Genomic DNA, 17,022 nt, shown 5'->3' with positions numbered 1-17,022 from the left:
TTTCTGAGCGTGTGAGATGAGTTCTGCTTTTGATCTTGGTTGTGACTCTGAATATCCTGAGGAATAAAAGCCACAAGTAAGGAAGGAGGTGGCCCTGAAGACTCTTTGTTTCTCCTTTGATGGCTCCTACCGGGTGAATCGCAGTGTCAGAGAAGCCGGCAGTCAACAGGAATGAGCAGACCGGTGACCTCTGTGCTTTCCCAGGCATCCAACGCCCTGTTCTTCTCTTCCCTCGATGTAATCTTCTCGTTCTTTCTCTGTTCCTTCTTCCAGTCCCGGTGATGGCTCACGAACTTGCTTGAAATGGGAACAGGTTTTGTTGCTCTGACAATGCTGAGGGTGCCTGGGTATGAAAAAGTCACCTGTGAGCTTCATGGTCTGCTGCTTTGTGCCAGGACCGCCAGAGCAGCGTGGGTATCGGAGAACGCCGAGGGAGCTGAGGCACGCTGCCCGTGGGAACGCCAGCCTGGCCTCAGATCCAAGGAGACACCAGCACCCTCCTGTAGCATCACACTGCCCGACTGGTTTTGTAACTCGATTTGAATGCCGAGGAGGAGATGTAAAACAGGAGGCAGGGGTTACTTTCGCCCGTGAGGTAGCGTGTGCCTCCTGGCGCTAGGGGTTGCGGGCTGGATTACCTGCCTCTGTCTACTCATTGCCTCCCGGTGATCAGCCAGCACGTCTGGTAGGTTTGGCTGGTCACTGGAGATACGCTGGGACAAAGTTTAATATTGGTTAAAATTAGAGTGCTGTTTTTGCTGTACTTACCTGGCAATGTCACCCCCCTGGTGCTGCGTGCAGCTGCCTTTAACAATTCCCCTGGGTTTTATCCCATTTGCTACTTGGTTATAGATCTGTTCCAGAAAGGCTTGGATGAAATGAGTGCCCGCAAGGAAAGTTTTAGAGAATGTTGGGAAGAAATATAAAGGAGAACAAGCACGCACCAGAAAATCAGCTTAAAAGTATGTATTAAGGAGGCAGAAATGCGCACGCTTACGGACACAGCTGGAAGGGTGGCGTGGTGGCAAGCGGTGCTCCGGGGGGGGAGCTGGGGAACTCAGCTGGAGCTGCTGTGCTCGGGGCCCTCTGGGTGCCTGTGTGGTGCCGAGCATGGTAGGACTGTGGTCTGTTTTGTGCCTTGAGGATGTCAGAAGAATAAAAACAGGTCCCTTTGCTTAGTGTGAAGACATTTCTTTTATTAAATAGAGTGAAATGTGGATTATATTTCTAGATCCCTTGATGAGCTTGAACCTCAGTATCTTAATTCAGTTCTCCTAACAGATTTGCTTTCCAAATACTATTTCTAAGTTCAGTTATGAAGAAGAGCATTTCCTCTTCCCGCCATGGCCAACACTGACGCTCCCGACGCTGTCCCGGGGCTGGGGTGGCTGCTGCTGTTTCCTGGGGGCTCCTGGAGCTGCTCTCTGCAGGGCAAAGGCAGTGCTACCTGATGGAGGGTTCATGCTGCTGCTAACTGTAACCGAGCAAATCTGACTCATTGGTCATGGAAGACAGGAGTACAATCAAATATTGTGGCTATATTGATTTGTTTACATATAGCGGAATTATGTAAATATCAATGCAGATTAGGTTTAGGCCCTTTGTTTGCTTGCATTCGGTACCCTGGAGCCAAAACCCGGTACTGCTGAAGTCACGGAGAATTTTACTGCTAAGCTTAGTAACTATGGGATTTAGCTTCCGAGCATTTAGAGATACAATGGTTTTTAATACTGTTAAGTGCTTTAGAAGAAGGATTTTTGGTGTTTTTTTGTGGCTACTAGTATGAAAGCCATAATTGCAGGCATATGAAAGGACATCTGCAAGGTTGGTTTCTCTTCATTTTTGGGGTAGGAGCAGAGCCTGGGCCTGTTTCTGGGTTGTCATCATCAGGAGTCGGTATCAATGAGCAGAGAAATGGTGTGGAGAGGGGGAACTCTACAACTGTGCATAAATGCATTAAAGACGGAGGTGACAAGGTGGACATCTGGAGATGAAATGCGAAGAGCTAAACAGCTGACGGCACGAGGCTGGAAACGTGAAAAGGAGAAGATGAGATGCTGACTGAACAAAACCAGGATGCACTTGCTGTTGGAAGGAAATTGTGTTACGGCCCACACATGGTTTGCGTTACTATCTCAAGGTGTGTGGTACCCAAGCAGATAGAAATGATAAAAGGCTTCCTTTTCTGTTCTTTATACAGTGTGTTGTATGGATAAAAGTTTTCTGAGAGAGAGGCTCAGAACCGGAAGAGTTTTTGGTAGGTTGTGATGGCAGGGTGCTGGCCTTCACGGTACTTCTCCTTGTCAAAGTGGCCATGCAAGAAACGAGCCTGCCAAAATGACGAGGATAGAGGCTGTTCCCGGGTGGTGGGCTGCAGCCAAGGGCAGCGGTGTCGCGTCCTGAAGCTTGGTCTTGGGCGGTCACCTCCTGCTGCGTATCTGTTTCCATACGTCCCCAGCTGAGCTTATTGGAGAACAATGATTCTGGAAAGCTCAGGATCGTAGTGAAAGGTTGCTGTTAACATTTTTTTTTTTTTTTTTTAAAAAAGGCTTATTTATGTGGCACAGTTAAGACCAGAGGGCTGGAAAGGCGAAGCCTTCTTTTGCCTGTGCAGTGCCACTTGTCCTTTGGTTTCATGTATGTGAGATAATATAAAAATGCAAACCACCTGTACAGAGCACATGGTGGTTGAGGAGGAAAAGCTCAGAGAAATTGCAAGGTATTTCCCCTGTCCAGAACCAGAAGAAACCACTCAGTTGTGTTGCAGGGTGTGGAGGGGGTGTTACCTGTCTCTCATTTTTTGCAGGGTTTTCTAGTCTTCCTCTCAGATGGGTGCTAAAAGAAGTGCTTGCATGTCTTCATTCTCCAAAGGGATGATGGATTATCATCCGATAAGGAGTTGAATGTCCAATTTAAATAGTGAATTTTGAGCACTGTGAGACTGCTCTCGCTCCCTGCATGTTGTTGTTCAGTGACTGTGGCATATGAATGCACGCTAGTGTAAAAACTCTTTCTCGTGTTTATACACTCAATGGTTTATTTTGGTTACAAACTTTTTTTTTAGATTCTCTTAAGCCAGCAGAAAAACGAACCTGTGGAGTTGGTAATTTTTGTTTAAGATTGCACTTTCCCCCCCCCCAAGAAGTCTTCATAAAGCACTTTTCCCCAAGTTTTCTGCCTCCCCACATTATGAAATCAGGATACAGTTGTTGTGTCTTTTTTTCCCCCCACGTTTAAACTTTCACCATAAACTTGCACTGTATTCTTAGGTTCTCCATAAGACTCTCTTCCCTTGGCTGAGGACAGCATGCAGGGACAGAAGTGATGAGCCAGCAGCACTTTAAGCACCCAGGGTTTGTAATGCCCAGCCAGCTGAAATGCCTCTGTTCTGAAGGTGAGTGAGGGCACCGCAAGTTGTTGCTGCGTTCCATCTTTCGGTGTCTCCTCATAAGGTGTAATTGCTACTAGGCCTGGCTGAGGTTTTATTTCAGTTTATATGACAAAAATGTACGTAGGATTTGCAGATTTGGGGTTATGCCTTTGTGTTGGGTGCGTGGTTGAACTAGCGTGAGCCTCATGCAGCATTGGGGCTGTGCTGTTCCTTCGCTGTGTTTTTCTGTTTTTCAAGCAAGTTCACATCAGCTTTTTTTTTTTTTTTTAGTGAGTTAATGCTTTGTAAGCTAAGTAGAATGTCTTTTTATTAATTCAGTGTGGATACGAGCAAAAATACAGAACAAAAGACAAATGCAAACATTTAAGAAAATACCTATAATAAAGGTTCTTCTGACAAGAATTGTGTTTAAGCGAATTGATAACACTCATTTTCTGTATGTGTGTGTCTGTGTGTAGACACATATTTTTTGCATCTCAGAAACTATCCCATAGCGTTTGGTAGTGATACAACACGGTATTTGACTGGGTATAAAAGGCAGCAGTGGAGGGCCATCTGTTGTGCACCACTTAGTAGATGCAGGCTGGTGGCTGCAGGCTCCCATCTGTGGCTTCCAGCCATCTTGCTGCTCACCCGGTGCCACGGGACTGTGCAAAATCCAGCGGGTAAGAAGACTTGCACAAAGCATTGATTGCTGCAATACCAATTTCTCTCTTACTCTACTTAGTCATGGTATCCGCTGACGCAAAAGAAATTCCATACTCTGTGCAGATGTGAGAGCAGTGATAATATAAATGCATGCACTTCTGAAAAGTAACGCTACAGAAAGGCGTGTGTCCCTACATGAGGTATATGTGGTAACTGGCAGTATATTTACAACACCCGTAACTTTGTTTATTGTAGCTTTTAAATAACCAGCAGGAGGCATGACAAGGCAGAAGGACAGACCGCAGAACAGGCCCGCTCCCAAACAAATAGCCAGCGTCCCCAGACTTCCCGGAGGTTAATGGTGGTGGCAGGCGGAGCCGCGACCTGGGATTCCAGGTTTGGTGCCTTTTGCATCTTGTGCGATAACTAGCAACGTACGTGCAGTTGGAGTGGATCACAGTGGTTACTGCGGTATATGTCCTTAAGCAGCCGCGTACAAGCAAGTAAAGATTTCTGGAGAAACAGGTCAGGAAAGTGCAAATAGAGCATGGCAGCAGTACACGCCCAGACCATGGAAGCAGCGCACACCAAGCTTTGCGTATGTTTCTCTGTTGGCTCCTTTTGCTTCGCCATGTATACCAAAGACTCCCTTTCCCTTAACTCACTCTTCCCCCCTTTAAATTTGTTAATTGGCCTTTAGTGAAAAGATGTTGCTGCTGAAGGCTTCAGGAGTGAAAGCCAATCTAAACATTCAAGCGTTGTATATAGTTATGCAGCACTTTGGGTGATCTTATGAAGTGTGAAGTAGCTACAGCAGTGGATCTGCCTGAGCATCTCGTGTGGGCTGGGTTTTTGGAAACCTGTTTGAGTCGTGTTTTCAGTGTCAGCAGCTGCACAGCTCTTGGTGGCTATCTACTGTCATTTCTCCTTTGCCAGCTTCGGGGGGGAGCAAACTCGAGGCAGAATGAACAGATAAGTGGGGGCTGAAATGAATATTTAAGCACTTCTAGATTTATTTCACTGACAAATAAACTCACCGCTTGATTTCTGCGGGAGGAGTGTTTGCCAAAGCCTTGCCAAATGCTCCAAAAAAGGAGCTGCAGAATGTTAAACACAAACCCCACAGCATTTGATGAGAGTTTATTCGGTTGTTTCGGTAGTGACTCATCTCCAGAATGATCCATCCGTTTCCCTCTTTGCATGTATATGTGGGAAAAGAAATCTGGCAAAGGTCTTGGAGCCACCTACGGAATCCAACGTCCTCTTCAATTATTACTTAAAGCAACTGAGCACCTTAAGCCTTTAGGCAATTTTGAGAGTTGTGCTGGCAAAAGGTGTTTACAGTCAAATCTTGTTCACTTCTGTGCAGCGTATCCTATATTTTTAAGACTGTGGGGGACAGAGCAGAGGAAGAAACAGTACGTATGGCTTTCTTTTTCTGTTCTCATTCAGCCACAAGTTTTTCCGCCTGTGGACAGGATTGGTTTTGAAGCTGTGGTTGTTAGGACATCACTTTTTCCTTTCTGTGCATCACGTCTTTGGCTATCTGACCTGCAAATTAAAGATCAGCAGTCAGTGTGTGTGTTACTCTGCTTCCTGACACGGCCGTTCAGAAAGCCCAGCGCTCTGTCTGAATCTTTCTCCTGCCTCCACTCCTCTGAAGGCAGCAGCGAGCACAAAAACAGGAAATGGGGATGATAAAGTGTGGAATAATGGAAGTGCTGAGCTAGGGATGCCAGAAGGAAACAGCTTTCTGGTGGCAGCGTTGCTCGTTGTAAAAAATAAACCGGGGATGAACTGACTGCAAAAACTTAGGAAAAGGGAGTTCTCTTTTTTTTTTCTCTGACTTCTTTCTACAGTTCTGTAAGGCTGTGTAGTGGAAAGAATTCCTGTTGTCTTGAATGGATGCTGGTGCTGGCGTGTTAGTGAACACTTAGGCAGTGTATGTGGACTACATTATCTAAAGGATTTGGTAATGCGTTGCCTGCACGCAAAAGGAAGTGATGATTGGGATGGAGGTTTCTTAAGAACTGAGTGGACTTGGATCCTGTATGTTTTACTTCTACATGCAAGAGCTGCTGCTTTTGCCTTCAGCCTTGTTTTTTCCTGTTTTTCATTCCCCAGATATTTTGCAAATTGATTTCTTCCCTAATGTTCTTCCCCCATGGAATTGCTAGAAAACCAGTAGAGCATCATATGGCAAAACGTACCACAGGCCGGGAAAGCATGTTATGGCTTTTCTGCCCTGCCAGAGCTGCAGACCTGCCCCGAGGGTCTGATGGGGCTGGCTGCATCCGTCACCCCTCACACGTGTGGCGGCCAGCACAGATGCGCTTTTGGCACTTCCATACGGCACTGACGTTTCTCTCCTCAGGAAGAGCGTGATGCCATGGAGGAGTGGTGTCCGTCGGCTCTTCATCTGGAATTGGTTGGGTCAGCTCAGCGGCACCACCGTTAATGAGTTTTGGGGGCAGGAGGGAGTCTTGCAAGATGCAGGTTTTTTTTCCTTGTTGTTGCTTTTTTTTTTTTTTTTTTTTTTGCTATTTCTGGTTTCACATCTCAAATAGGGAAGAAACGAACAAACAAAAGCCTAGGGCACAGAACTCCCAAACTTTTCAGAAAGGTTGTTTGTGTTGGATGTCAGTGTGAGGAGAAACTGCATCAATTCCTTTGTAAAGGGAAGTTTCCTAGAAGTCCTGTCCCAGATCCTGTTCCAGGCTCGGTGAGCACCAGCGATCGGGCATGGACAGTGCAGTAGTTTTACAAGCTTGTTCCAAGCAAGGAGAGACCGATTGTGAGGCACGGACGCTTGCGTCTCAAAGTCCTCAGAGTTCAGAGCTTGCGATGGAGCAACGGGCAGTGTGCTCCCGAGGGCAGCGGTGTTTAAGCAAAAGACTTTGAAAGAAAACCGCTCAGTCTGTACCCATTCTGCCTTTCAGTGTTGGCCTGGTCCTGTGCGGAAGATTTCCTGGAGGTCTGCACGGTGGTACAGGCAGGGCTTATTGTAGAAGCAGGATGGAAGAAATGGGGTGAAGTGTTGTATTTGACTACAGTTTGTCATGTATCAAAGAAAGTATGGCCTAACTAAGAGTGGTTTTCTAAGAAAAGGAAATGAACTGTCAGGAATTATAGTAAACATTTGGGAAGCTTTGAAATTATTTATTAGGAGCAGCGTATCCTCCGGGTTTGCAAAAAGGCTCTGCTTTTAGCAGGAGAAAGTTATATTTACCTGAAGATAAATGTGATTTAATGGTAACCAACTGATTACAAGGTTCTTTCCTTAATAGAAGAGCTGCTGGTGAAAATGCAGAAGATTAGGATTGCCTCATGGAGGCTTTACATTACTTGAATGTAAGTAAGTGTATCCTACTTCTTGCCGAAAGTGCAAGTAATAATTTTGTGCCACGTCCCTGCCATCAGCAGTGGAGCAGATTGCCTGAGCAGTTGGAGGCAGATTTGGTGCTTTCCTTTCTGGCCCCGGGTGTGCTTTTCCTGGCCAGGAGACCAGAACAGAGCACCCCTTCTGCTTGTCCAATTGTGGACATAGAGAAAAGCTCCAAAGCCAGTCCCTTCCCCAGACGCCAGTGGAAGTTATGCTTTGGAAAAGGATTAGGTCATTGTTACTTTTTCCCCTCTCTCTTTGTTTTTTCCTCCACAATGTTCATTGTTTATGAGCAGGTCCTTTTCTCTCTGTCAGCTGGTGTGTGTTTTTTGTTTGGAGGGACTTAAGATTTTTTTTTTTGCTTATGTTATTTACAAGGGACTTAGGAAAATGTATAGAGATGCCTGCCCAATGCTTTTTGTGAAGTTTATAATGCAAATAAAATAGTGATGGAGTAAAAAGCCGCCTGTGAAAAGACATTGTTAAGAAACAAGTTGTTTTGGAGAAAAGTTAAGCAATACTTTATTTGATTTTGTTTTGCTTTTCTTTGCTTCGTTGGCTTCCAAATCAGCATTGAAAAATACCTGCCAGCTGTAATTATCTTACTGGAAGCTTAATTCAAGGTCTAATTTTACTGGAAGCCTGAAGGACAGGAGGAGGCCAGAGCTGGAGAATGGCATCTTACGTTGACTGATGGCTGTGTCAGACGTACTTAAGGTAAACTTAATAAAATAAACACGCCGTGCTGCTTCTGGCCCAAACTGGGCAAATTGCACTGAAGCACTCATAGCAAGTCGTCAGTTTTTGTGTCTGGTCCAAAAGCCTTTGCTAGTGGTTTTGATTATCTCTGACCCAAACCTCTTGGTGTGCCTATAACTTTGACTGTTCAGTTGATAGTGACTGAAGTGTGTTTAAGTACTTTAGCTGAAGAGAGAATCAGAACTGTTTTGAGGCCAAATGATAAGGAGATTGAAAGTAATAAATTGCTTTAAGTGCTAGCCTTCATAGTGGGGCTCAGGTTCACTGTTTCCTATTGTTAAAAACTCTCTATCCTGCCAGTATTTCTCCATTAGGGAACCTCCTGAAGCACTTCCAGCATTTCCAGACGGGTCTGTTAACACCTTCATTGTCCGGGTTTTCTCTTAAGAAAGAGAGAAAGGAGAGAGAGCGAAAAGAGCAAATTTTCTGAGTGAGTAAACCCAAAGGGCAGAGAAGCGTTTCATTTCGTCCACATTCTTGACTTGCTTCCATGGCTGGGGCATCACAGATGTGCAGGCACAAAGAGGGAGCTTGTGATGAGCCAGGTGAGTTCTGCCTGATGGCTTTGTGTCAAGCCAAAAAAATGCAGTGATTTATCTCCATGCCTTAGAGGAAGGATCTCTTCCTTGTTCTTCCAATCATGCATTTGTTGATACGATTCTGGTCACTCCTCTAAAATTCTTCCCCCTGGATTCAGATCCCCAAATCTTTTGGGTAGCCTTCATCAAGAGTTCACATGGCGTGTGTGCCTTTCTGGTTTTGCTATCCATTGCAAAAGCATGTGAGGAGTTGTAATGCAATTCTGATATTTGCAAAATATTTCTGTAAGTAAACAGCTTGTAATAAATTGATGTTTCAGATTTGCTTTGTGTGAAGTGTTTACTGAGCAGAAGGGTTGTGGCAGGAGCAGTTAACTATGCATTCTAATAGTTTAGGCAAAAGTGTTTTGAAACAACACGGTGGGAGATTATTTTCCTGTGTTCAGGGGGAAAAAACAGCCATCCGGTGTGCACTGGGCTGTACAGTGATAGCACTGCGCACAACTTCGGTTTTGAAGCTTGCCGTGAGTGTGAAGAAGGATGAATAGGCTACATGGGGAAGGGGACTCTCTTCTCCCTCGCCTGCTTTTAATTTAGGAAAAAAAAAATTTTTTTCTCTCTTTACCTGAGAATTGAATAAATAATAACTTAAAATAACTTCAAAAGTTATTATAAACCACTGGGTTTATCTGCTTTGTCTGCTTAGGCAAATCAGCAGAATCTATTTGGGGAAGGAGCCAGGGAGGGTATCTGAGCCTCACTTTTAAACTTGAATTAGAGGTTGCTGCACATCCCCTCCAGCATGTTTCATGCAATTTGATATTTACATACTGAAAACCTGTCTGGACTCTTACCAGTAGTGTTTACTGTGTGCAGTGTCAATCACTGCGTGTCTGCCTGTGTCAGTTTGTACACAGAGGATTTATTCTGATCTTTTTGCATCTCCCTCACTGTTCATTGCCTCACCCCTTGGCCCCACAAAGGTGCTTGTGCTGGGATCCAGCATCGTGAGCAGCAGCTTTGCCTCTCGTGGCAGGCTGTCTTCAGCTCTGCAGGCATGCTGCACAGAGCTTGGGCTGCTGGGTCAGGGTTTATGCACCAGTCCTCTGAGCCCAGAGTAATTCATTGCGTGCCGGGACTGAAGCCCGGTCTGTTTTAACCCGGAACCTGCTGCACTCATAGGCCTGATGCACTTACAGGTTGTTGTCGGCATGCCTGGATGCGAAGTGGGATTTGTAGTACCCTCCGTCTTCTGAAAAACAGCCCCAGTGCCTGCTACGAGCAGCATTTTGTAAGGACTGGATGATAGCAATGGTAATGTTTATTGTTAAGCTTTATTTTCATTTATTTATTTTTAGTTTTCTGGTGGGTTCAACCAAAGCAAAATGATTTTTAATAGGAATTTTAATTCGTCTTCTGTTTGACTTTGTGCTAATGTTTGTCTTCTATCTTACACTTAAACACAGGCTTTTTGGAGGAGGCTGCTCTTGCTCTGTTTGCAGTGTCCAGCACAGTGGGAATCTTTTCCATGCTACTCCTACATGCTACAGATATTTAAGTAATAATGAAATTGCAGGCAGCTCTCTCTCCTCTCCTGCCCACACTGCTTTAAACCATTCAGCTCGTTCTTTTGCCTGTCTCATTTGAAACCCTGTGATTTGTGACTAGAATTGTACTGAGCTTGTCAGAGCTCTCTGCTGCCTGTTTGGTAACAAGCAGCACTGTGTACTTACGTGCTGGTAAATCCTGTGTATTAAACAGGAGCAGAAGCTGTTTCTGTGTTCTGAGGACTTCAAGAAAACTTGAACAACAAACAGTTTTCCCCTTTTCTTTTCTAAACACTGAAATATTTACTTCCAGTCTTGATCTTGCAGAGACATTCCTCACAGAACATGTGTTTAAGAAAGAGGTGAATACAAAATCTGTAGGCAAGGGATTAGAAAGTCAAATCCCAGTTTAGAAGGTAGATATATTTATTCTCTGTGTTCACATTGTTTACAACAGATTACAGCATTTGGTTTTTGTCTGTCTGTTGCTTCTTCTGTAAGCGCTTTGCATATTTAATTAACGGTTTCACATTTGAATTATCCCACAAGAAATTCTTGCTTCCCATTATCATTTGCTTTTCTTCTGCTGTGATCTGAAACTATTCCTTTAAGATACAAGAATTAAGCAAACACCAGAGATCTTGTTTCTGCAGATGTTTGTGAATGCAGCTTTCACAGTATTAAAAGGCTGAAAACCGCAGCTGGTTTCTTAGTAATTGTACAGGTGCCTTGCCTGTCCTTCTGGGACTGAGCCCTGTGAAATGCGGTGTGTTAACCTGTGCATCCCTGTCGAGGCTTGAGAAAGCGCTTGCTTAATTTCAGATATCATTGGCCTGTCTGAAAGTGCTCTTCAGATGGCAGCGTGTAGTACTGCAAGGAAATCTCATATTGCCAGTGCATCTGAATTGCACAGGATGCTGCTTTTTATGACTGGCTGAATGTACAGGCTGCCAGCAAGGACTGTGTGTGTGTGTGGTGGGGTATGTATAAGGAAGAGTCGCTCTTCCCTTGCTTATAAATAAAATGTATGCACATGCGCATGGAAGGAGAGGGTGTTTATTTGTTTGATGGGACTGAAAGCTTACCAAAGCAGTAATAATTGGTTTAATGGCTTTTTTTTTCCCATTTTTTTTTCCTTTGCTTGTGTTCAGGTTGTTCTGCTCTGCTAAATTACACTACCTTTCTCTTCCCGCCCTGCTTCCCTGTCGTTGGGTGCTTTCCCTCTTTTCCCTGTCTCTCCCTGCCTTTCCCTACCAGCCTTGGCTGTGGTTTTCCTGATCCATGGCTTCATAGTTTCTTCTGATAGGAAGAGGCAGACCGTAGAGCTAAGGTTTTGTTTTCCTCATTTAGATATTGTAGCCTATGGTCATTTGGCTTCACTGAATTCCATACTTTTAGAAAACATGTAAATGCACTATTGACATTAATGATATGAGTGGTCTGCTAAATACCTTTGTACGCTGTTTTTGTATGTCGAAAATGCTTAACCTTCATTTCAGAGGTCTGATGTTTCTCTAGCATTGAACTGAAGTGCATGGGAATATGCTCCCTGTAAATACTGAGGGATGCCCTGTTGTAACAGAAACTCAAGTGCTTGTTCAGGCAGATGTATTTTTTTAACTTTAAAGGAGAGTTCATCTGAATGTTCTCCCGAGGGAATGCCACTTCAGTGAGCAAGTTGGTTGACTTGTAAGAATTAAAACATATCTATCAAAAAGGCAGCCCTGCAGGATGTAATGTTAAGGGAGGATGCTGAAAAGGGTGTACGGGTTTTAGGATTTTTTGAATAGGCATTCGCTCATATAGGAAAGTTTGGTCTGAGGCAGAAAACTAAGGTAATCCTTGATCAGTTAGATGAAAGTACCGTAATGGGTGCTTATGTAGTCTAGACCATAGGTTGTTTTTCTTTTTTTTTGAAGAAGTTTGAAAAAAATGAAGGTGATTCTGTTTTGCTTTGCATTTCTTCCAGTTTCCTCTGCCAAATAAACATTTAAGAAGCTATTAGATAGGTTAATCTTCATCATTATTATCCTGTTTTCTGAATTTTGTAATCTTTGGTACTTCAGGACCTCCATTTTCAAGTTAGTCTGAGTCTTGTGCTTCTGTGAGCATTTGGGATGAGGAAATACTAAATCCCAAAATGATAAAATAAAAAAAAAAGTTAGGAATTTAGTAGCATTTCACTCCCTGCCCTTTTGTTCACCAGCCGCCATTACCACTCTCAGCGAGCGCGCCGGGCTTGTGCGTAGAATCCAAATGCAGCCGTTGCGGTGCCTGAATGGGCTCCTGCTCTGGCCTTTGAGATGGCTGCAGGAATTTCAGGACGCTTTCAATTTGCAATTTCAATTTGCCATTGCCTATGCAGAGCTTTTATTCTTTGGTCTCTCTTTCTGGTACATTTACTTTTCCTAACTTAAGTGCCTCTGGCTGTCTGGTTAGACCTTATGGCTGTTTGGGGGGTAATTTTTTTTTTTCTTCTGAAATACAAACTATTTTAGAAAGTGGATAATATGCTGAAAAATTCTTCTGTGCACCTCATATACAATTATACATGTTTGTGGGAGCAGACTAACAATCTTTGCAGATTCACAGCTCTGTCTCTGTCTTTTCTGAAATCGTTATTTTCAGTAGAAGTATTTTCTTACTAACTGCCTTGCTCATTATATTCATGGTAATGGAAATAAGGGAAATCCTAAATTATGTTGTGCTTTCTGGCTCCTGTCCGGTTATTTATAAAACACGGTGAATAAACTCTCCCGGGATGCCTGGTAGGTATCATTTTTTAAGATGCTATGTTAAACTGTGTTTTACTTAGTCTAACACCTCTAACTATTGCTCCTCACCTCTTTGCTCACCTTCAAGAATACTTGGGATTTTACAAGCTGACCAGGACATGATACTTTCCCTGAAGAATTCCTACTACCAGCTGCTGCTTGGCAGAAAATCAGCTGTTCCTTAAAAATGAGATCTCCTATACAATGAAAAAAGCAACAAGTTTTTCTTTACCTTTCTGTGCAATTACTAATGAGTTAATTTGTATGAAAACATCACACTTCACATAGTGCCAGTTTAAAGGATAAACCCAGTGAACTAAGTTTTAAAATGCCATTTAAAAAAAGTGATAAGCAAAGAGGTCTAACATACACACAATCCTGTAAGAAAATCACTCCTAGGAGAGCCAAATCCCTAAAGCTTTAAGCCTCTTTTTGATCCATGGGATTAGTGGAGATTTCCATTTTTGCATGGCAAATTTTGGGACTGTTAAGGCTGCCCAGAAGAACCATTTTTTTCATGGAAGAGATGTTCCAGAGGGGTGTGCTGCTCCAACCATGCTTGCTCCGCGCTGGTTTGCATGAACTCTTGGTCTGAACATTGCTCTTGAACCCAAGCAGAGTCCTTTCGTTATTTAGTTGCCGAAGGAGATAAAAGCCCATCTGTTTGATGACCCAGGCTGTCACCTGCAAAGCGAGCTAAGCTTTGAAGCAGCTTCATTAACGTGGAGGATTTATGAGGCAGCATTTATAGGGGTCTGCGCTGGTCAAACGGGCGGGTGGCACTGCAGGAAAACGTGTCTCGCATCACAAGTTGGGTTGGAAGCTCCCTGATGAAGGCAATGTTTTTCTTCACCTTCAGTGAAATATTTACAGTATTTCTGGCTGACATTATAGAAATCCCTCTAAGGGGAATCCTTAGGTCCTCATGGAGTTGCTCTCTTGCCCATGCTGTGTTAGAAGAGGGAAGGGGTAGGCATGGGATTGGCTGTATAAGCAGCACTAGAGCTGGCTTGTATCGAGCCCATCTTTCCTTCTGTTTTGATCAAGAAAGGAAGTGAGATGACTTTTACATGGTATAACGTTTTATGGAAAAAGTCTACCATGTTCTAACCCATGCTGAGCATGGTTGGTCTCCGTGAGGCACCTTCCTGCAAGGAGGCTTTGAGGAGGACCATTGGCTACATTGGGAAAGGCTGCTGAAACCCCAAGAAGGGGATTTTCCTGTGCAACGAAGAAAATCATATGCAAAATAAGAAGCAATAAAAGATGGTGGTATTTAGAAGAATAACAGATAAGTATTCTGTAAGCTGACACTATCTTGGTGTATCTGCTGCCCAGGCTGACCTCTTGTGCTCCGTTGAGACAGGGCGGGCGCAGCAGTTGGGGTTAGCTTTATCTCATTCACTGCCAGCGGTGTTCTCTGTTGTATGGCCCCGAGTCAGTGGGATTGTTAGAAAGTAGTTGGTACCGTACTTGGTGAAACAAGACAAGGTACATTTGCGGTTGTTAAAACCCAATTTTGTAATTAATCTGCTCCCAGTAGGCCGTTAGAGTCTGAGCAGCTGCAGTTCCCCATCTGCAGGTAGGAGCCAAGAAGGTCCTTGATGAATGCTGCTTCGCTAATGAGCATCTTTCGGAAGGGTTGTCCCTGGTAGGGACCAGAGATGCTTGGCAAAGAAACTCCAGATTGTGAAATATACAAGGGCTCTGCGACACATAGCTTAACATGCAGAGAGAAGCCATGCGAATGCTTCCCGTCAGACTCCACTCATTCTGTTATTCTCTAAAGCAAAAGAACAAGATTCTGCTAAGCAGATAACAGCAACGTTTAAAGTGGTGGTAAAAATAAACAGGCAAAAACTTGTAATACCTTCTGTATGATTTCAAGTGGAACAGCTCTCCCACTGTTCTGCTTGAGGTAATTGCTTGGTGGTTTATTTTCTGCAGGGAATAGGGTAGATAATATTTATGAGTGGTGTGGGCACATTTTTTTTTTTTAATTTATGTTTTTTCCATCCATTGTAATGTGAGGCTCTAACAGTAGAAGCCTACAATTATGTAAAGATATTAATAGTAACTGAAAATGTCTGTAAAATAGTTCTTTGCTATAAGTTTCTCAGCATGTATACTTTGTGCTCATCTCTTCCTTTAAACTCCTTAATAGTGTTCAGTGTGAAAAGTTCTGCTTTGCATAATGAGCATATTGTCAGCGCATAACAAATGCTTAGCTTTTAATGAAAAACTTTCCAAGCTAAAAATAGCACTCTTTGTAGCAGATACCCAACTGATGCTCCTGGACAACTGTGTTTTAATTAAAACCTGTATTGTTATTAGTTGCAACCAAAGATACTTGCCCTGTTGCAAGACATGGCTTGTCGCTTGAATCTGATACTCACCCAGCCTGTTAAATATATTAACAATGCTTTATATGTTTAATCTGATGTTTGAAAACAGTGTGGCAAGCATAACCCGAGCAGGGTACAGCTATTTCTTCGCTTCTCATTGTGCATCTGGAATTTTGCTGTGATTTCCTGGCTTCCTCTTAACCCCAAACATCAGAAAAAACTTGGCAGAGGCTGCTGGCTGTTGCCTGGCATCAAGAATTTACATAAATCCAAAGGTTTGGGTTGTTCCTATCAAAAATGAAATGTCCCAGATTTACTAAGATTTATCCTGAGTCACTTTGGATTAGGCACTTTGACACCTATTCACACATCCTGAGAGGAAAACTGCAGAATAGTAGAGTAGGCTGCTTGAATTTCAAAGTGCCTTACAGTATTATTATTGAGAGTGGTCTCATTTGGATTAATATTTAATCAAGGTCACTTGAGGGTGAAGGTAAGGGCAATAAATACAAGTAGCTTTCTATAATCATAAGAAATCATTTTCAAGCTTGTTGCATTTTTTATTTATTTTTTTAACAGAAATTAACAGAAAAGTGTTTTTAAAGCTTGCCTTGCATCAATGCTGAAATTCAGTCTTGCTGTTTGGGGATATTTCTTCCCAGCGCAGGGTGCTGGGAGATCTGGTTGAACTGCGAGAGCCTGGCACCACAAGAGGAGGAGGAAATGAGGTGAGGACAGGCGTTTTAAGGAGTCCCGTTCTTCCAATACACAGATGGGTGCTTGTGCCTTTGGAATGCTTTGTTTGGCTCTATGGGAGATGCACGCACACACGGAGTTTTGCGTCAGAGGGAAAGGTGTAGATGAGAACACCAACACGTGTGCAGAGATGCACAAGGATGCGCCACACAAGCAGTGGTGTTGCCTTGCTGCGTTGCTTTCACTGGGCATCCTCGTCTACAATGCGATGCTTATTTACAAGGAAAATGCCTACTGACAGGGCATCTTATGGAATGGGAAGCTTAGCTTCGAGATAAAGGCTTAACGAATGGATGGTGGAGAGGAGCTGCCTGGTAGCATAAGCCGCTGCATTGCTGTTGAGGAGTACAAAATTCTCCCCTCTTTGAAGGAATAAATTCGGTTGTGCATATGGAGTTTCTCATGCTAAACATGAAGGATTAATCTAGCCGGGTTGCTCCAGCCTGTGGAGCTTGGGGAACAGCTCATGGGTAGGCGCTGTGCACAGCAGCAAGGTGTTTTGGGGCTTTAATCAGGGCTTATCTAACAGGCCAGAAGAGTATGCGGGAGCACTCGTGCATATTATTGAGGTGCATCATGACAGCTCTTCCAGATGTTTCACACTGACTGAAACTTGCTCCAAAGTGGTGCTGTGCCTTGAAGAGGGTAGTTCAGAAATTGTGAGATCTGAATGACAGTGCATCGGGGTGAAGCCTTCCAGTGGTAAAACCGGTTGGCTGTTCATGTGTATAAATAAAATGTGTGTGAGGATGGTTACGAGATATAATCCTGATCACTAAAAAATGTGCATGTCTGTTACACCCCCTCTTGCTCTCTTCTTGCAATACAAATCAATACAAATTAATCTTTCTGCTGTTTTGATTTGTTGTTTTTTTTTTTCC

General features: G+C 43.6%; 1 protein-coding gene across 3 annotated transcripts in view; it reads left to right on the top strand.

Moving 5' to 3' along the window:
• The window catches only part of C8H1orf21 (chromosome 8 C1orf21 homolog), a 108,774-nt gene that overhangs the window by 9,867 nt on the left and 81,885 nt on the right, over nt 1–17,022 (top strand). Inside the window, exon 1 of one of the 3 annotated variants that reach the window (XM_040566477.1) lies at nt 5,848–8,138. The exons of the other annotated variants lie outside the window; for them this stretch is intronic. The gene's annotated coding sequence lies outside the window, so the exon portion shown is untranslated. Of the gene's footprint in view, nt 1–5,847; nt 8,139–17,022 lie in introns of those variants that run through there. 3 annotated transcript variants of the gene reach the window in all.

The sequence above is a fragment of the Cygnus olor genome, chromosome 8 (genome assembly GCF_009769625.2).
Source record: "Cygnus olor isolate bCygOlo1 chromosome 8, bCygOlo1.pri.v2, whole genome shotgun sequence".
In the NCBI taxonomy this organism is placed as follows: domain Eukaryota; kingdom Metazoa; phylum Chordata; class Aves; order Anseriformes; family Anatidae; genus Cygnus; species Cygnus olor.
Note: the sequence above shows the minus strand (reverse complement) of the source record. Positions and strands in the feature narration are given on the sequence as shown.